This window comes from Giraffa tippelskirchi, chromosome 7 (genome assembly GCF_054371585.1).
Source record: "Giraffa tippelskirchi isolate mGirTip1 chromosome 7, T2T-mGirTip1v1.2.pri, whole genome shotgun sequence".
NCBI lineage: Eukaryota > Metazoa > Chordata > Mammalia > Artiodactyla > Giraffidae > Giraffa > Giraffa tippelskirchi.
In genome coordinates, this window is record NC_137281.1 from 94529828 (window position 1) to 94551610 (window position 21783).

The 21783-nt window shown below is 39.0% G+C and overlaps 1 long non-coding RNA gene across 4 annotated transcripts in view; it reads left to right on the forward strand.

Annotated features, from left to right (window-relative positions):
* The window catches only part of LOC145512748 (uncharacterized), a 630718-nt gene that overhangs the window by 448128 nt on the left and 160807 nt on the right, over nucleotides 1-21783 (forward strand). The window contains exon 1 of one of the 4 annotated variants that reach the window (XR_014058735.1): nucleotides 9443-10566. The exons of the other annotated variants lie outside the window; for them this stretch is intronic. This is a non-coding gene — a long non-coding RNA (uncharacterized LOC145512748). Of the gene's footprint in view, nucleotides 1-9442; nucleotides 10567-21783 lie in introns of those variants that run through there. 4 annotated transcript variants of the gene reach the window in all.

Genomic DNA, 21783 nt, shown 5'->3' on the forward strand with positions numbered 1-21783 from the left:
GCCAGGAGAAATTTCATCTAGGACACTTTCTTGTCACGCCATTATATAATCAAATAACACCAAAGTCACCACAACTTTGTTCATTGCTTGTGCAACTTTACACAACACCTAAAATACTATACTAGATTGTTCCTGTGTTGGTAGTTTTTCTTTAATCTGTCTTGATTCCAGATTGCAGAAGCCTTTTGAAGGATGTGGTAGATTATATTTTCCAAAGATAGTCACATAATATTTTCCATTTCATATACTCTTCTATATTGTGACCTTTCCATTTTCCCATTAAGAGTTTATATCTCCAACTTCTCTGAATCTGAATGAACTCTGTGATTTTTCTCTTCAATAGGGCACAGAAGAAGTGGTAGTATGCCAGTTTTGAACATAACTCTTAAGTAGCCTGGAAGCTTATGCTTCCTGCTTTTTGGAGAGTTTGCTGTTGAGACATTTTCTCTCAGAACTAAGTCTCTACACTGTGAAAAGCTGGAGCCACATGACAAAAGCATGTCTAGATGCTCCAGCCCACCAAAACTTCAGGCTGATGGCCAGTATTACTAGGTAGCCAATGAGTGTGCCATCTTGAACATCCAGCCCAGTTGAGTTTTCAAATGATTCTGCACCAAGCTGACAGCTGCTCATAAGTGCATGAGAGATCCTAAGTGAAAACTGCCCAGATGTGCCCGCAGTTCATTCACAGACTTTAAGATACAATAATTTTTATTTTAATTCTACTAAGTTTAAAAGTGGTTTGTTACATAGCAAAAGAAGCTGGAATAGTTGGCACAGAAATCACAGTGCTGGCTGCCCACAGATTCATCACATCAAATCTCAGATGCACACTCACTTCTTCCAGGCAAGTCCCTCATCAAGCCTCACCAACTGACTCCCACGCACACCACTCACCTTGACAGATCCAGCTCTCCCACTCTGTTAGTGAAACCTGTCAGGTTTGAAACTGATGGCTGGGTATGTGAATTTTCAATAGAAATTCTAGGAAACTTCGAAATTTCTTAACATAGAAAAAGAATGCTCCACCATATGGGTATATCTCCCTTAGGTAACAAGGGGCAACAGAGGTCATAGAGCCCATGAGAAAGTCGGATATAACACTGACCTTCCCAGAAGGCACAGAACTAAATTTAATACTCAACATAGTAGCTATTTTAACCTGAAGGGACAGTATATTTGCTTTCTCTTTCAGCAAGTTTCTGATATTTATTTTTTTTTATCTTAACATTCTTTTTGCTTAAATGTCTTAAGTCACCTTTAAATCCTTCTGAAAGCATGCAGGATTTAAATTGCAAACACACAATATTAAGTTTCTTCCCCTGGTCCATGCTGATTGGGTCCTTCTCCAAAATCTGTGACAGACATTTCTCTCTTCATGTTTAGAATAGAGTTCCCACAGCACAGGACTTGTACTAAAGGCAAAACGTGAGAAATTTTAAGGTAGACCAGAGATTCCTAAATTTTTAATTTTAATAGCTATGCTTTAAATTTAATATATATTAGAAAACACAAAGCTAATATATCACATGTATTATTACACAGAGCAAGACTAAGTTTTAAAAATAACTAAGTTGATTTACAAAACAATGTAAACGATGACCTAACGATGTTAGGTCAAAGGCTAACCTGGTGTTGCCCAGAGAACGCACGGGTCATAGCAAACACCCTCTTTCAACAACACAAGAGAAGACTCTATACATGGACATCACCAGATGGTCAATACTGAAATCAGATTGATTATATTCTTTGCAGCCAAAGATGGAGAAGCTCTATACAGTCAGCAAAAACAAGACAGGGAGCAGATTGTGGCTCAGATCATGAACTCCTTATTGCCAAATTCAGACTTAAATTGAAGAAAGTAGGGAAAACCACTAGTCCATTCAGGTATGACCTAAATAAAAACCCTTACAATTATACAGTGGAAGTGACAAATAGATTCAAGGGATTAGATCTGACAGACAGAGTACCTGAAGAACTATGGATAGAGGTTTGTGACATTGTACAGGAGGCAGTGATCAGTGCTGCAGTCCTGGTGGTCTCAAAGAGTCGGACGTGACTGAGACTGAAGTAAACTGAAGTTGATTCATTAAAAATACTTATGGATATACCTAAACCATGAAAGATGTATATTAATCATAGAGAAATACTGATTCAGAATTTCTGGAAAATTGTCAGGTTCTAGGTTTCCCTTTGGAGAAGGCAGTGGCAACCCACTCCAGAACTTTTGCCTGGAGAATCCATGGATGGAGGAGCCTAGTAGGCTGCCATCTATGGGGTTGCACAGAATCAGACACGACTGATGCGACTTAGCAGCAGCAGCAGGTTTCCCTTCTCTTACTAATGAGTTGTTGCTCGATAGTAATACCTTTCTGGCTTATTGATTTCCTGCCTTTTTTTTCAGTCAGCAAGCTATTACATGCCATAGTTGGAACTCACATAACCAGTTCAGTTCCGTTCAGTTCAGTGACTCAGTCGTGTCCAACTCTTTGTGACCCCATGGACTGCAGCACGCCAGGTTTGACTGTCTATCACCAACTCCCAGAGTTTACTCAAACTCATGTCCATTGAGTCGGTGATGCCATCCAGCCGTCTCATCCTCTGTTGCCCCCTTCTCCTGCCTTCAATCTTTCCCAGCATCAGGGTCTTTTCAAATGAGTTAGTTCTTTGTATCAGATGGCCAAAGTATTGGAGTTTCAGCTTCAACATCAGTCCTTCAAATGAATATTCAGGACTGATCTCCTTTAGGATGGACTGGTTGGATCTCCTTGCTGTTCAAGGGACTCTCAAGAGTCTTCTCCAATACCATAGTTCAAAAGCATCAATTCTTCAGCACTCAGCTTTCTTTATAGTGCAACTCTCACATCCATACATGACTACTGGAAAAACCGTAGCCTTGACTAGATGGACCTTTGTTGGCAAAGTAATGTCTCTGCATTTTAATATGCTATCTAGGTTGGTCATAACTTTTCTTCCAAGGAACAAGTTTCCTTTAATTTCATGGCTGCAGTCACCATCTGCAGTGATTTTGGAGCCCCCCAAAACAAGGTCTGCCACTGTTTCTATTGCTTCCCCATCTATTTGCCATGAAGTGATGGGACCAGATGCCATGATCTTAGTTTTCTGAATGTTGAGTTTTAAGAAAGTTTTTTCACTCTCCTCTTTCACTTTTATCAAGAGGCTCTTTACTTCTTCTTAACTTTCTTCCATAAGAGTGGTGTCATCTGGATATCTGCATATCACATAACCAACTTTCCCCTATATCTCATTTCAGTAGCAAGCCTAATTCACAATTTTTTTCTATTTAATATGATCTTACCAAGCCAGCTCAGCAACATCTCCATGGACTAAAGACCTAATTTCTAGTAATGCTCTTGCTTTTTAGAGTTTCCCAGAGCAGGTAGCAGAGGGGTGGTTCTGCATACCATGCTCAGCCCAAGAGAACCCTATACCTGAGACAAGGTCATCACTGTCTCTTGTCCCCTTGCCTCCTCTGCGGCAATCTCACCCTCAGATTCTTCAAATGACTGAGAGGCACATACACTGATCTCCTGCCTCCACCTCCCCATTTAGTAACCACCACCATTTTCGTTGTCTCTACATCTTCATCTACCCACTACCACCTTCACATTATGTGTTTTATGTTAGAGTCAGAAAAAGTGTATTAATGCTTTCTGCAAAGTTACAATGCATGTGACTCATATAAATAAGTTGCCATTGGGAATGATTCTGGAGACATCTTTTAAGAGATAGTTTATTATGTTCTTTCATCAATGGGAAAATGAACTGTTTCCATTTCAGGACTTCAAGTCCTGCTTAGAAACCCGTGTCTCTTCAATCTTGAAATCAAATCAGCTATCCCCTATGAGCCAGATCAAGATCCACGGGCACATGTCCTGGTCTTAGATGCCTCACAGACGTCCTCATTTAAGACCTTTGAATTTACCGCCTGCTCTTGAGATATGGTTCTCATCAATTCCCATTTATTAGTAGGTGCTTAAAAGGAGGCACTTTCTGACATGCAATAAAAAGCAAACCTAATGAGCAAATGGCAGTGAACTTGAGGGGCACTTTAGGAGAAGGTCTATCAGTATTCATAACTCTGACACACTATAAAAGACACTTTAGTGCAACAAAAATGTGTCAGAAAAGATATTGAGTTAACTGAAGGGAGAATTTTCTGGTAAAACACATAAGAACACCCATTTCAAGTGATCTGTAGCATTAATATATTTTCACCTTTACTGACAACTCATTTCCCAAGTGTCAGATGAATGGTACTGGAGACAGCCCTAATATTAACTTCCAAATGAGGTTCTGTAACAATGAAAGGTACATAAGTATTCCTCTCTAGCATCTTCTCTATAATTAATGACCTTGGCCTTGCTTAGGAGCTGATGCCATTCAAAAATTAGAAAAATTATCTTTGGGAAAAATTCTTTCCGTACTATCAATGGCACATTATGGTTTATTTTTTCACACAACTCATCTTTTACATGATGCAGACAGAAGTTAGGATGTTTTCCTATTCTTAAGACAACTTAATGTTTCAAAGAACCATAGATAACATCACATTAAAATTTTTTAGTCAATATTGTTTTCCTCAAAATAATTTTTGAAAGTCAACTCAGTAAAAACAAAACCCCAAACCTAAATAGCATCAAGGGACAAACTATGCATCTCACATCATGGAAGGAAAAAATGTAATATAATCATATTTTCACTTAATATAATGGTAAGCATAGTCAATAAATGTAACAATTCCCTAAATCATACTGATATGCTGTTCATATAAAATAATGGGAATTTAATGAAATTCTAATTAGCTTTCTGTTTAGATCTTGATTTGTATCATCTATATTTTTGTATTATTCTTTAAAGCATACATATATGAATGCTGCACATTATGAAAGTTACTAATAATATTCACAGAAAATGGAATACAGTGAGTGGAAACAACATGAATAGCAAACCTAATAAGAGGATACTGTGAGTTTTACTGCCACAGTGTCAGACCCAGTTATTGATAGTTTTCTGTAGGATTTTCACAGGTGGCAATATGGATTATGGAAGAGCAGCATATTGCCAGAAATGTTACCTCTTTTGATCTCTGTGTCATTTAAATGAAAATACAGTTCATAATGGTAATTTGATTAAATACTGGACTTTTTCATGTGAAATCTAAATTAAAAAAAAAAAAGACAAAGGGGAAGAAAGCAAATAATTCTGTGGCATTGGCCAGAATTCAAGACCATCTCAAACTCCGTTTAAAGGTGAAGAACGAAGAATCCAAGTTGGCTTGCATTACATTTCTACATTCACTACTCATTTGCTGTGAAAGCCATGAGGCCATTTTATCCAGAAAATTACAAAAATAGATGAGGTTTTCACTGGATAATTTCAGGTCAAACTAAGTTAGTCTATTTGCTTTCTAGCTAGTGATGGTAGTAAAGACATGTTTTATGTTACCATGAATCTTTGGATTTCATCTGGAAGCTGTATTGCTAAATGTTCCAACAAAACATGCAAAGCTCTCAAGGTATACAAGAAAATATTAATCCATTATTTCTAATATCCTTTGTGATCTTATTGTATTCAGTTATTCTTTCATCTATTTGTTCATTTATTTGTCATTCTACCATAATTTATTGGGCATGTAACATGGGTCTGGTTCTCTGCTAAGTTGTGAGACTTCAAAGGTGATTCAGATGTGGTTATTGCCTTTGCACAGTTTATATTCTATGGGGAAGCAGAGAAGATACTTGATACAATGTGATAAATATCATGTTAGTGCACCTGGGGTGCTCAGTTATTGTGTGTTTGGATATGTGGGAGTAGGGTGGTAAGGTGAGAGGAGTAAGCAGGGGAATATTTCTCAAGGGGAAATTGGGACAGAATTTTCAAGGATGAGTAGGAAATAAAATCAATTAATGAACATCGGAAGATAAGTACCTTCAAGCAGAAGGAGACTATGAACAGATATTTAAGGAGGTAGGATGAAAAGCATAGTGGAGATTGAAGGAAAGGAAGGAATATTGAACTCTACAGTTCAATCTTTGAACTCAAAAGATATTGAAGATTCAATGAAATCTTTTAACTGATAATGGGTGGAACTAAGTTTTCAGTCCATGTGTGAAATGTTGAGTTCAGTTGTGGATTTATATTTGAGGCAGCAGTGACCCATATATTGCCATACCAAATGTCTTGTTGAGAGTATGTGTCTGGGAAGCAAGAGATTTCATTCCTATATTTGTTTATATGTTGGACAAATAAATTATTCCAGAAGTTATGGCAGTAGACATAAGACACAGCTCAAAATCCCTGCCCTCATGGAGTTTACATTCTAGTGGAATAAAGTCAGGTGGGGCAGAGATGACACATGAAAATATTAAATATAGAGAATGTGAATAATATTCAGTGTTAATGAGAAAATAAAGATGATAACAGGGAGGGTGGCCTTACAGTTTTGAATAGGTGACCAGTAAAGACCTCAATGATATTACATTTGTAAAGGAGACAGGGGAGTGAGTCATGTGAATACCAAGGGAATAGTGCATATCAAGGGAAGAAAGAACAACAAGTACAAAGACCCCAAGCCTGGAATATGCCTGGCAAGTTTGAGAGAAAGGAAGAAGAACAGTGAGGCCAGAGCAGAGTAAAGAAGAGATTAGAATTGAAAGAGACGCATGTACCCCAATGTTCACCGCAGCACTGTTTACAATAGCCAGGACATGGAAGCAACCTAGATGTCCATCAGCAGACGAATGGATAAGGAAGCTGTGGTACATATACACAATGGAATATTACTCAGCCATTAAAAAAATACATTTGAATCAGTTCTATTGAGATGGATGAAACTGGAGCCCATTATACGGAGTGAAGTAAGCCAGAAAGAAAAACACCAAAACAGTATACTAATGCATATATATGGAATTTGAAAATGGTAATGATAACCCTATATGCAAGACAGAATAAGAGACACAGATGCATAGAACAGTCTTATGGACTCTGAGGGAGAAGGTGAGGGTAGGACGTTCTGGGAGAATAGCACTGAAACATGTATATTATCATATGTGAAACAGAACACCATTCCAGGTTCAATGAATGAGACAAATGCTCAGGACTGGGGCAATGGGATGACCCAGAGGGATGGGATGGGGAGAGAGGTGGGAGGTGGGTCCAGGAAGGGGAACACATGTAAACCCATGGCTGATTCATGTCAATGTATGGCAAAAACTACTACAATATTGTAAAGTAATTAGCCCTCAACTAAAATGAATAAATTTATTAAAAAAAAAAAAAGAAGAGATTAGCAAGAGGAAGTAAAGAGCTAGTTGATCATATAGGATCTTGTAGGACACTGGAAAATCTTTGGCTTTTACTCTGACTGAGAAATCATTGTAGAGCTTTGAACAGCAACATGATGTTATCTGACTCACATTTTAACAGGATCACTTTGGCTGTTGCGTTGAGAATAGGCTAAATGGGACAAGTACCGGAAGCAGAAAAACCCATTGTGAAGCCATGGTGATAATCCTAGAGAGAGATGATGGTGGTTAGACAAGGTAGTAGAGGTGGAAACTGAAAGAAGTAGTGAGCTTCTGGATGTATTCTGAGAAAGAGCCAGCAGTATTTGCTAATAGATTAGATGTAGAGTGTGAGGGCAATAGAAGAGGTAACGGTAACTCCAAGTTTTTGGCATGACCAAATGGAAAGATAGAGTTGTCATTAAATGAGATGGTGTGAAGCGTGAAGAAGACAGAAAACTTGGTTTGCAAATGCTAAATTGAAATGAGTGTTAGATACCCAAATGGAGATGTTTAATAGTTAGTATATGAGTCTGGCATTTGGATGAGAGATCCAAACTAGAAATATAAATTGATAGTCACCCATGATATTTATGATGTTATTTAAAGCCTTGTTATAGAATGAGATCACCAAGGTTAGTGCAGATGTAAAAGAGACAAAGTCCAGAGTGATGCTTGGGACACTTGACAGTTGAGACATCTTGGAGGTGAGAAGGGACCTGGCAAGAAGAATGGGAAGAAGCAATTAAAGGGGCAGGAAGAAACCCAGGTGAGTATGGAATTCCAAAAGCGAAGTGAAGGAAGTATTCCAAAAAAGAGGAAGAGATGCCTTTATCAAATGCTACTGATATGTCAAGTAGGATGAGGAATGATCATTGAAATCCTTTAGGACTCATTAAATATAGGTGACACTAGAAGCCAATTTGAAAATTAACTAGTTTCAAAGATTGACGGGGTCAGAAATTAGGTTACAGAGTCAAGGGTGAAAATGAGGTGAGAAACTAGAGACAGCAAATGATGACTATTCTTTCCAGAAGATTGAATATAAGGAAAAAATAGACAAATTCTTGCAATTAGGAGGATACCAACTTGGCAAGGAGAAAACATACATTTTTTTTGTAAAGACAGAGAGGCCAGAATTTATGCCTGTAGGTTAAGAAGTGGAAGGAACTAGGGAACGAAAAAGGTTGAAGATTTATAGGAGAAAGAATGTCACAAAAGTTCCCGTGTGATTTCAGAGCTCTTTCATCTCCTGGCCTCTACTTTCATATTTGCCAGTAAATTGTCACCCTAGCAATATTTTCAGTAATCTGATGAAGGCAGCCAGTTGTCAGGGTACCACAGTCCATGTGATCATCAATAAATATGAAGAAAGGAATATATGTAGTATGTATACACACACATGGATAAATAAGTATGCCAACTGGTATGTATGTATATGTGTATGTGTATATATATATATAAAACTATATAGGTTGGTGGTGACTGGTGCTCAGCTGTGTCCAATTTTTTATGATCCCATGGATGGTAGCCCACCAGGCTCATCTGTCCATGGAATTTTCCAGGCAAGAAATAACTATATATGTATATATTATGAATAGTGTATGTTCATATATAAAATATAAAAACACATTCATTTCCTTCCTTTCTTCATTTTTTGTTTTCTTACCAGTACTATACTGAAGAAGGAGTATAAGAAAATTCACATTAATTACTTTCACTAGGAAAGGGATCCACTAAACATATCCATAAAAGAATATTTGGCTGAACCTGGGACCCACTAAAATTCTATGATTCTCAAATGAAAGCTAAACTAAATTGTTTATAATCCAGTTTATATATCTAGTAAAGTAAAATACCAACAAGGATAACAGAAACACTTGCAAGACAGATGTCTTCAAAGACAGCAAACATATTTCTGATAATATTGCCATAAACTCAGAGTTTTATGATAAGAAATAGATTACATTTCCTTTTTCATATAGAATAAACAATAGCATAAGCTGGGCCTTCTTTATTTAGTGAAAATAATTGAAATACAGAGTACAGTGTATCTCATCTTTTCCCACATGCAAAGAAAGCCAATCATAAGGGGTTGGTGTGGGTAAAATGGAAGTATTTTGAGTTTGGTTTCTGGATATTTTATCTCTTTCAAACACAATTTGTTTACCAAATCTAAAAGGAATAACACCATTAAAAACAAAACAAAAACCCTTTCACATCTTAGATGAAAACTTATCTTTCTTTGGATCATACTTTCCAATGCCCCAAAGAGCTAGCATAAATTGATATTTAAACAAACTACAGAATTGTCAGAAATAATCACACACCAGGCCAGCCCTTCCACTTCTGTTTCTGTCCTACACAAAGAAGCTACAGTGCTGCACGGAAGAGCCCTTTAAATCTTTATTGTATTTTGCCTCTGGGGTTTGCTCATCACTGCAAGTCTAAAAGTGTCTGTTACGGTCAGAAATAACTTTAAAAAAATATTGCACCACTGAGCCAATGAGGAGTTCAAATGACTCCAAAATTGTAAACTTGTAAAATGTAAGGTAGAGTAAGCACTTCAGCATTTGGAATAAACCCACTACTTTACTATGTCATCCTCAGTGTTCTTGTTTTATGGAGACTAGGAATACTAAGTTGAAGTAAGAGAATCTATAAAGTCCCTGGAGGTACTTGAGAATGGTCTTTCCTTTCTTGCCACGAAGATGAATAGCAAAGTCTGGACTCTGCAGCCGAAAGCTGCTGTTGAAATCTGCTGCTCACTTCACAGAAAGCTTTCCATGTGCTGGGTGGAGAATGGCTGGGTGAAAAACCTTCTGAACTGAGAATTAGAAATCTGTATTTCTTAGAAACCTGTATTTTTAGGCCTAACCTCATGCAAGGGACTTTCTGATATCACAACACAGTTCACAGGTTTTGCTTCTCAGTTTCTTCCTGGCAACTGTGAGAAGAATTTTCATGATTTTTTTTTTTTCATATTTCTGATGCTGTTGGGTCATTTGCTTGTTCTGTTTTTAGGTTAGTATCTATAAGATGTGTAAGTTCAGTTCGGTCCAGTCGCTCAGTCATGTCTGACTCTTTGCGACCCTATGGACTGCAGCACACCAGGCTTCCCTGTCGTAACCAACACCCGGAGCTTGCTCAACTCATATCCATCGAGTCGGTGATGCCATCCAACCATCTCATCCTCCGTTGTAAAGTTTGCTTTAAAAATGAGGCTACAGGATATGGGACCAGATGGCTTTGTCTGCAGGTAAAACTTATTAAAATAATTTATACACGTTTCAAAAGCAATACATACCTTCATTTGGTTAGTCATACTGTTTGGAAGTTGTGATCAATCCTGATAAATAAAAATGAATGTGTTATTGAGAACTGAGCATAATAGAATATGTGCCACCTTTCTACTTTTTTAAAATTAATTTTTTATTAATTACAAGAAAAGTTTTGACATATGCTTTGATGGTATCATTTTCTTAACTTGGCTTTGACTTAGCTATCACAAATTCTGCTTATATTTGGACAAGACTGAGAAGTGTATGTATATATGTGTGTGTATGAATATATATATGTTTATACACAGATTTTTAGTCTATATACATATATAGATACAAGTGCTTATAGTATATATATACACATACATATACGCACTTTATATATATATGTGTGTGTGTGTGTGTGCATTTGTGTATATATGTGTGTATAAATACATTCATACAGAGAGAACAATAGTGAGCACAGGTCTTGGGCAGCATTTCTTGGAACAATTGGCATTTAGCCCACAAGAGTAAAACTTACTAGAATGTATAAATTATTTGTCACCAGGGGAAATCTCTGGTACACCTAGAAGCACATCTTACTTTCAGGTTTACATGATTAAACTTAAGCTGCCATTTAGTTGGCATTTGTGCAAGAAGATATGATTGCACAACATTGGGGATTGCATACAGGAGCTGACAGGCAACTATGTTATTATCCAATTCAGAAACCATGAGATTTATGTCTTCAGAGTTTAATGACAAGGCCATGACACTCTGTTTACATTAGCAGATCCAAAAGTACAGCTTCATTCTTTCTGGAGTTGTTTCTCCACTGATCGCCAGTAGCATATTGGGCACCTACTGACCTGGGGAGTTCCTCTTTCAGGATACTATCTTTTTGCCTTTTCATGCTGTACGTGGGGTTCTCAAGGCAAGAATACTGAAGTGGTATGCCATTCCCTTCTCCAGTGGACCACATTTTGTCAGAACTCTCCACCATGACCCATCTGTCTTGAGTGGCCCTACATGGCATGGCTCATAGTTTCATTGAGTTAGACATGGCTGTGGTCCATGTGATTAGACTGGTTAGTTTTCTGTGACTGTGGTTTTCAGACTATCTGCCTTCTGATGGAGAAGGATGAGAAGCTTATGGAAGCTTCCTGATGGGACAGACTGACTGAGGGAGAAACGGTCTTGTCCTGATGGGCGGGGCCATGCTCAGTAAAAGCTGCCTATCTGCTGTGATTCAAAGGGTTTTAAACAAAACTCTAAGTATTTTTCCTTTTCTCAACAGAAAATTGGATTAATGATTTACTGAATATGGCCCCGCCCATCAGAACAAGACCCAGTTTCCCCCTCAGTCAGTCTCTCCATCAGGAAGCTTCCATAAGCCTGGATTCCTTTTATTTCTTTTCCTTCTCTGATTGCTGTGGCTAAAACTTCCAAAACTATGTTGAATAGTAGTGGTGAGAGTGGGCACCCTTGTCTTGTTCCTGACTTTAGGGGAAATGCTTTCAATTTTTCACCATTGAGGATAATGTTTGCTGTGGGCTTATCATATGTGGCTTTTATTATGTTGAGGTATGTTCCTTTTATGCTTGCTTTCTGGAGGGTTTTTTTAATCATAAATGAATGCTGAATTTTGTCAAAGGTTTTCTGCACATCTATTGAGATAATCATATGGTTTTTATCTTTCAATTTGTTAATGTGGTGTATTATGTTGATTGATTTGTGGATATTGAAGAATCCTTGCATTCCTAGGATAAAGCCCACTTGGTCATGATGTATGATCTTTTTAATAAGTTGTTGGATGCTATTTGCTAGAATTTTGTTAAGCATTTTTGCATCTATGTTCATCAGTGATATTGGCGTGTAGTTTTCTTTTTTTGTGGCATCTTTGTCTGATTTTGGTATTAGGGTGATGGTGGCCTCATAGAATGAGTTTGGAAGTTTACTTTCCTCTGCAATTTTCTAGAAGAGTTTGAGTAGGATAGGCGTTAGCTCTTCTCTAAATTTTTGGTAGAATTCAGCTGTGAAGCCATCTGGTCCTGGGCTTTTGTTTGTTGGAAGATTTCTGGTTACAGTGTCGATTTCCATGCTTGTGATGGGTCTGTTAAGATTTTCTACTTTTTCCTGATTCAGTTGTGGAAAGTTATACTTTTCTAAGAATTTGTCCATTTCTTCCAAGTTGTCCATTTTATTGGCATCTAGTTGGTGATAGTAGTCTCTTATGATCCTTTGTATTTCTGTGTTGTCTGTTGTGATTTCTCCATTTTCATTTCTAATTTTTTTTATTTGATTCTTTTCCCTTTTTTTCTTGATAAGTCTGGCTAATGATTTGTCTATTTATCTTCTCAAATAACCTGCTTTTAGCTTTGTTGATTTTTGTTGTGGTCTCCTTTGTTTCTTTTTCTTTTATTTCTGCCCTAATTTTTATGATTTCTTTCCTTCTACTAACCCCAGGGTTCTTCATTTCTTCTTTTTCTAGTTGCTTTAGGTGTAGAGTTACGTTATTTATTTGATTTCTCTCTTGTTTCTTTAGGTAAGCTTGCATTGCTATGAACCTTCCATTTAGCACTGCTTTTACTGAATCTCATAGGTTTTGGGTTTTTGTGTTTTCATTTTCATTCGTTTCTATGCATATTTTGATTTCTTCTGTGATTTGTTGGTTATTCAGAAGTGTATTGTTTAGCCTCCATGTTTGTATTTTTAATAGTTTTGTTTGTTTTTTTTTTTCCTGTAGTTGACATCTAATCTTACTGCATTGTGATCAGAAAAGATGCTTGGAATGATTTCAATTTTTTTGAATTTACCAAGGCTAGATTTATGGCCCAGGATGTGATCTATCCTGGAGAAGGTTCTGTGTACACTTGAGAAAAAGGTGAAATTCATTGTTTTAGGGTGAAATGTCCTATAGATATCAATTAGGTCTAACTGGTCCATTGTATCATTTACAGTTTGTGTTCCCTTGCTAATTTTCTGTTTAGTTGATCTATCCATAGGTGTGAGTGGGGTATTAACATCTCCCACTGTTCTTGTGTTATTGTTAATTTCCCCTTTCATACTTGGTAGCATTTGCCTTACATATTGTGGTGCTCCTATGTTGGGTGCATATATATTTATAACTGTTATATCTTCTTCTTGGATTGATCCTTTGATCATTATTCAGTGTCCTTCTTTGTCTCTTTTCATGGCCTTTATTTCAAAGTCTTTTTTATCTGATATGAGTATTGCTACTCCTGCTTTCTTTTGGTCTGCATTTGCATGAAATATATTTTCCCAGCCCTTCACTTTCAGTCTGTATGTGTCCACTTGCAAGAGGTGGGTCTCTTGTAGAAAGCATATATAGGGGTCTTGTTTCTGTATCCATTCAGCCAGTCTTTGTCTTTTGGTTGGGGCATTCAACCTATTTACATTTAAGGTAATTATTGATAAGCATGATCCTGTTGCCATTTACTTTGTTCTTTTGGGTTCAAGTTTATAAACCTTTTCTGTGTTTCCTGTCTAGAGAAGATCCTTTAGCATTTGTTGAAGAGCTGGTTTGGTAGTGCTGAATTCTCTCAGGTTTTGCTTGTCTGTAAAGCTTTTGATTTCTCCTTCATATTTGAATGAGATCCTTGCTGGGTACGGTAATCTCAGTTGTAGGTTTTTCTCTTTCATCCACTTAAGTATGTTCTGCCATTCCCTTCTGGCCTGAAGAGTTTCTATTGAAAGATCAACTGTTATCCTTATGGGAATCCCCTTGTGTGCTATTTGTTGTCTTTCCCTTGCTGCTTTTAATATTTGTTCTTCATGTTTGATCTCCATTAATTTGATTAATATGTGTCTTGGGGTGTTTTGCCTTGGGTTTATCCTATTTGGGACTCTCTGGGTTTCTTGGACTTGGGTGGCTATTTTTTTCCCCATTTTAGGGAAGTTTTCAACTATCATCTCCTCAAGTATTTTCTCACAGCCTTTATTTTTGTCTTCTTCTGGGACTCCTATGATTCTAATATTGGGGCGTTTAACATTGTCTCAGAGGTCTCTGAGGTTGTCCTCATTTCTTTTAATTCTTTTTTCTTTTTTCCTCTCTGCTTCATTTATTTCCACCATTCTATCTTCCACCTCACTTATCCTATCATCTGCTTCAGTTATTCTACTGTTGGTTCCCTCGAGAGTGCTTTTGATCTCAGTTATTGCATTATTCATTATTGATTGACTCTTTTTTATTTCTTCTAGGTCCTTGTTAAACTTTTCTTGCATCTTCTCAATCCTTGTATCCAGACTATTTATCTGTAACTCCATTTTGTTTTCAAGCTTTTGGATCATTTTTACTATTATTATTCTGAATTCTTTTTCAGGTAGACTCTCTATCTCCACCTCTTTTGTTTGGTTTGATGGGTGTTTATCACGTTCCTTTACCTGCGGAATATTTCTCTGCCTTTTCGTCTTGTTTAGACTGCTGTGTTTGGGGTGGCCTTTCTGTATGCTAGAAATTTGTGGTTCCTCTTTATTGTGAAGGTTCCTCCCTGTGGGTGGGGTTGGACAAGTGGCTTGTCAAGGTTTCCTGGTTAGGGAAGCTTACGTCGGTGTTCTGGTGGATGGAGCTAGATCTCTTCTCTCTAGAGTGCAATGAAGTGTCTGGTAGTGAGTTTTGAGGTGTCTATGGGTTTGATGTGACTTTTGGCCACCTCTATTTTAATGTTCAGGGTTATGTTCCTGCGTTGTTGGATAATTAGCTTGGTATGTCTTGCTCTGAAACTTGTTGGCTCTTGGGTGGAGCTTGGTTTCAGTGTAGGTATGGAGCTTTTGGATGAGCTCTTGTAGATTAATGTTCCCTGGAGTCAGGAGTTTTCTGGTGTTCTCAAGTTTTGGATTTAAGCCTCCTGCCCCTGTCTTTCAGTCTTATTCTTACAGTAGCCTTGAGACTTCTCCATCCATACAGCACCGATGATAAAACATCTAGATTAATGGTGAAAAGATTCTCCACAGTGAGGGACACCCAGAGAGGTTCACAGAGTTACAGGTAGTAGAGAAGAGGAAAGAAGGAGATAGAGGTGACCAGGAGAAGAGGGGGAATAAAAAGGGGAGAGAGCAATCTAGCCAGTAATCAATTCCCTATGTGCTCTCCACAGTCTGGAATACTTAGAGAGGTTCACAGAGTTACATAGAAAAGAGAAAAGGAGGAAAGAGATAAGGTGACCAGGAGGACAAGAGGGGGAGTCAAAAGGAAAGAGACAAATTGAGCCAGTAATCAGTTCCCTAAGTGTTCTCCACAGCCTGGAACACCCAAAGAGATTCACAGAGTTAGGTAGAGAAGAGAAGGGGGAGGGAGGAGATAGAGGTGACCTGGGGGAGAAAAAAGGAGAGTCAAAAGGGGAGAGAGCAATCAAGCTAGTAATCACACTCCTAGAAGGCAATGGCACCTCACTCCAGTACTCTCGCCTGGAAAATTCCATGGATGGAGGAGCCTGGTAGGCTACAGTCCATGGGGTTGCTAAGAGTTGGACATGACTGAGCGACTTCACTTTCGCTTTTCCCTTTCATGCACTGGAGAAGGAAATGGCAACCCACTTCAGTATTCTTGCCTGGAGAATCCCAGGGACGGCGGAGCCTGGTGGGTTGCTGTCTATGGGGTCGCACAGAGTCGGACACGACTGAAGTGACTTAGCAGTAGCAAGTAAAAATGGGTACTGAAGATTAGATTCTTAAAGGTGCAAAATTGATAACAAATACCAAAAAGCAAAGATAAAAAATCTAGAGTAAAAGTTAGACTCTTAAAAATACAATATTAAAAAAACAAAATCACAAAAATTATAAAATATATATAGCTATATGAAATTTGCTTTCAAAATAGAATCTTTTTTTGCAAGGTAATAGTAGGTTCTAAAAAGAAAAATTAAAGGAGTAATAAAGAACTTAAAAATAAAAAAAATTAAAAATTAAAAAATGATAATAGTAAAATATATCTAGGAATTTCTCAGGAGCTGTTGAGGGCAGTGTGGGGTGAGTTCAGTTTCAGATAGTTCCTCATTCCAGCTTATACTTCTCAAGGTCTATAGACCCCTTCCAAAGTAGTCAATGCTAACTATAGGGTTTTCATCTGTTGCACCTGTCACTTCCAAAGCGGTTCCCTCTTTGCTTATTTTGGCTTCCTCTGTTTGCGAGTCTCTTCAGTGTCTAATTTCTGCCCTGACACAAGGGGGCGAAGGTGGTCACTTAATTAGGCTCACTTGTTCAGTTGTGCTGTGGGGATGTAGGAACACTGCAAACAAATGTCACTGGCAAGTGTAGGAAGTTCTCACAGTGTCTAGGCCACACTGGGTTTGCCCCAGCTCACAGTGTGTGTGCTTTCCTGGTCTACACTGCTCAGGTTCCAGGTTGCTCTGCAGGGGGACTGTCTAAAGTGGGCCCTGGGTTGTGTGCACTTCCCAGGTCTAAGCCACTCAGGTTCAAGTTCTCAGGTACTCCACAAAGGCACAGACTCGGTTGGGCCTGCATTTTGTGCCCTTCCCAGGTCTGAGCAGCTCAGGTGACCATGTGCTTGTCAAGTGCACTATCCCAGGTGTGCAGTGCATCTTATCACCTCCCTCGTTCCAGCCACTTGGTTTCCTGGGTTCCCCATGAGAGCGCCATCTCAGGTGTGCCATGCATCTCCTCTGGGGAGCTGATCTCTGACTGCAACCCTCCTGGTGGATGTCAACCATCCAGGATCTCAGGAAGACTTGGTTAGCAACTGGGAGCCTGCTCACAGTTTGGTGGAGGATGCCATCTCTGGGGTCGAGATTGCCTCCCGCCTTCCAGCTCTGGCTGTAGCCTGCCTGCCTTTCTGCCTCCAGCGGGGGGATAGGCCAGTCCGCAGCTGGCTAGCTCCCCTCTTGTGATTGCTCAATCCTTTGTTCTGTGAGCTGGCCAGACAGTGCTGTAGAGCTTTTCATGGGAAAGTTCTATCTCTATCTTTTTTTTTTTTTCCCTTTTTTTCTCTCTCTGGCTATCCTACGGTTTGGGTTGCTCTCTCACGTTAGCTCTCTCAGATTCTCCTCAGGGCATTCAGGCCCGGTCCTTACCCTAACATGCAACCCGCACCTCCCTGTTCAGCCCACACTCGCTGCTGGTGGATGCGAGCATCTGGGCTACTTCTCCGCTGGGAGTTGTGAGTAGGGGTGTAATCTGGGGTTTTTTTTTTCTCCCGGTTATGTTGTCCTCTAAGACTCCAAAACTCCCCACAGACCCACCGATGAGAGGGTATCCTCGTGTTTGGAAACTTCTCCTTCAGGACTCCCTCCCCGGGATGGGTCTCTGTCCCTAATTCTTTTGTCTCTCTTTTTGTCTTTTATATTTTGTCCTACCTCCTCTTGAAGAGAATGGGCTGCCTTTCTGGGTGCCTGGTGTGTTCCGCCAGCGTTCAGAAGTTGTTTTGTGGAATTTGCTCAGCGTTCAAATGATCTTTTGATGAATTTGTGGGGGAGAAAGTGGTCTCCTATTCCTCTGCCATTTTAGGACTGCCCAGATTATCTTTGCAGCCAAAGATGGAGAAGCTCTATACAGTCAGCAAAAACAAGACCGGGAGCTGACTGTGGCTCAGATCATGAACTCCTACTCCTTATAGCCAAATTCAAACTTAAATTGAAGAAAGTAGGGAAAACCACTAGACCATTCAGGTATCACCTAAATCAAATCCCTTATAATTACACAGTGGGAATGACACATAGATTCAAGGGATTAGATCTGATAGACTGAATGCCTTATGAACTATGGAAAGAGGTTTGTGACATTGTACAGGAGGCAGTGATCAAGACCATCCCCAAGAAAAAGAAATGCAAAAGGCAAAATGGCTTTCTGAAAAAACCTTACAAACAGCTATGAAAAGAAAAGAAGCAAAAAGCAAAGGAGAAAAGGAAAAATATACCCATTTGAATGCAGAGTTCCGAAGAATAGCAAGGAGAGATAAGAAAGCCTTCCTCAGTGATCAATTTAAAGAAATAGAGAAAAATAATAGAATGGGAAAAACTAGAGATCTCTTCAAAAAAATTAGAGATACCCAGGGACCATTTCATGCAAAGTTGGGCTCAATAAAGGACAAAAATTGTATGGACCTAACAGAAGCAGAAGATATTAAGAAGAGGTGGCAAGAATACACAGAAGAACTGTACAAAAAAGATCTTCATGACCTAGATAATCACGATGGTGTGCTCACTCACCTAGAGCCAGACATCCTGGAATGTGAAGTCAAGTGGACCTTAGGAAGCATCACTATGAACAAAGCTAGTGGAGGTGACAGAATTCTAGCTGAGCTACTTCAAATCCTAAAAGATGATGCTGTGAAAGTGTTGCACTTCAATATGCCAGCAAATTTGGAAAACTCAGCAGTGGCCACAGGACTGGGAAATGTTGACTTTCATTCCAATCCCTAAGAAAGACAATGCCAAAAAATACTCAAACTACCACACAATTGCACTCATCTCACATGCTAGTAAAGTAATGCTCAAAATTCTCCAAGCCAGGCTTCAGCAATACGTGAACCATGAACTTCCAGATGTTCAAGCTGGATTTAGAAAAGGCAGAGGAACCAGAGATCAAAGTGCCAACATCCACTGGATCATCGAAAAAGCAAAAGAGTTCCAGAAAAACATCTATTTCTGCTTTATTGACTATGCCAAAGCCTTTCACTGTGTAGATCACAATAAACTCTGGAAAATTCTGAAAGAGATGGGAATACCAGACCACCTGACCTGCCTCTTGAGAAATCTGTATCCAGGTCAGACAGCAACAGTTAGAACTGGACATGGAACAACAGACTGGTTCCAAATAGGAAAATGAGTATGTTAAGGCTGTATATTGTCACCCTGCTTATTTAACTTATATGCAGAGTACATCATGAGAAACGCTGGGCTGGAGGAAGCATAAGCTGGAATCAAGATTGCCGGGAGAAATATCAATAACCTCAGATATTCAGGTGACACCACCTTTATGGAAGAAAGTGAAGAAGAACTAAAGACCCTCTTGATAAAAGTGAAATGGGAGAGTGAAGAAATTGGCTTAAAACTCAACATTCAGAAAACAAAGATCATGGCATCTGGTCCCAACACTTTATGGCAAATAGATGGAGAAACTGGAAACAGTGGCTGACTTTATTTTTGGGGGCTCCAAAATCACTGCAGATGGTGACTGCAGCCATGAAATTTAACGATGCTTACTCCTTGGAAGAAAAGTTATGAGCAACCTAGATAGCATATTAAAAAGCAGAGCCATTACTTTGCCAAAAAAGGTCTGTCTAGGTAAGGCTATGATTTTTCCAGTAGTCATGTATGGATGTGAGACTTGGACTATAACAAAAGCTGAGCACGGAAGAACTGATTATTTTGAACTGCCGTGTTGGAGAAGACTCTTGAGAGTCCCTTGGGCTGCAAGGAGATCCAACCAGTCCATCCTAAAGGAAATCAGTCCTGAATGTTCATTTGAAGGACTGATGTTGAAGCCTAAACTCCAATAATTTGGCCACCTGATATGAAGAGCTGAGTCATTTGAAAAGACCCTGATGCTGGGCAAGATTGAAGGCAGGAAGAGAAGGGGATGACAGAGGATGGGATGGTTGGATGGCATCACCGACTCAATGGACATTTGTTTGAGAAAACTCCAGGAGTTGGTGATGGACAGGGAGGCCTGGCGTGCTGCAGTCCATGGGGTCGCAAATCGTCAGACACAACTGAATGACTGAACTGAACTGAACTGAAGTACAGCTTGTCTACCTTTGGCCATTTCCTAGCACTAGGATTCCTCATGCTCTTCTCCTTACTTTATGCCCAAAACTATAGCCATTATGCAACAAAAGTTCTATGGAAGATTTTAATTTCATCTTTTAGAAAGACATACTTTTTTAAGTTTAATTTTTAATTTATATTGGAGTATAGTTGATTTACAGTGTTATGTTAGTTTCAGGTATACAGATAAGTAATTCAATTTACATATACATATATCCATTATTTTTCAGATTTTTTCCTATAGATTATTACAGAATATTGAGTAGAGTTCTCTGTACTATACTGTGGATCCTTGTTGATTATCTATTTTATATACCTTGGCCACCTCATGCGAAGAGTTGACTCATTAGAAAAGACCCTGATGCTGGGAAGGATTGGGGGCAGGAGGAGAAGGGGACGACAGAGGATGAGATGGCTGTATGGCATCACTGACTCGATGGACATGAGTTTGGGTAAACTCCGGGAGTTGGTGATGGACAGGGAGGCCTGGTATGCTGCGATTCATGGGGTCGCAAAGAGTCAGACACGACTGAGAGACTGAACTGAACTGATGTGAAGAACTGACTCATTGGAAAAGACCCTGATGCTGGGAAAGATTGAAGGCAGGAGGAGAAGAGGATGAGAAGGTTGGATGGCTTCACTGACTCAATGGACATGAGTTTGAGCAGACTCAGGGAGTTGGTGATGGACAGGGAAGTCTGGTGTGCTGCAGTCCATGGGGTTGCAAAGAGTCGAAGATGACTGAGTGACTGAGCTGACTGACTGACTGAGTGTGTATGTTAATCCTAAACTCTTAATTTATCCCTTTACTCCACATATGCTTTCTGAGTCGGAGAAGGCAATGGCACCCCACTCCAGTACTCTTGCCTGGGAAATCCCATGGACGGAGGATTTTCTGTCCATGGGGTCACACAGAGTTGGACACTACTGAAGTGACTTAGCAGCAGCAGCTTTCTGAGTCTATTTTTGTTTTATAAATAAATTTTTTTTGTTTCATTTTTTAAGATTACATATATAAATGATACCATAGTATCTGTCTCTGACTTACTTCACTTAGTATAATAATCTCTAGATTCATCCATGTTGCTGCAAATGACATTATTTTATTCTTTTTTATGGCTGAGTAATATTCCATTGTATTTATCTACCACATTTACTTTACACATTCTTTAATTGATAGACATTTAGGTTGCTTCCATGTTTTGCCTACTGTAAATAGTGCTTCCATGAACATTTGTGGTACATGTATCTTTTCAAATTATAGTTTTCTTTGCATATATACCCAGCAGTGTGATTGCTAGATCATATGGTAGTTCTATTTTTAGTTTTTAAGAACCTCCATACTGTTCTCCATAGTGGTTGTACCAATTCACATTCCTACTGTCAGTGTAGGATTTCCCTTTCTCCATACCCTCCCCAGCATTTATTGTCTGTAAACTGTTTGATGATGGCCATTCTGACTGGTCTGAG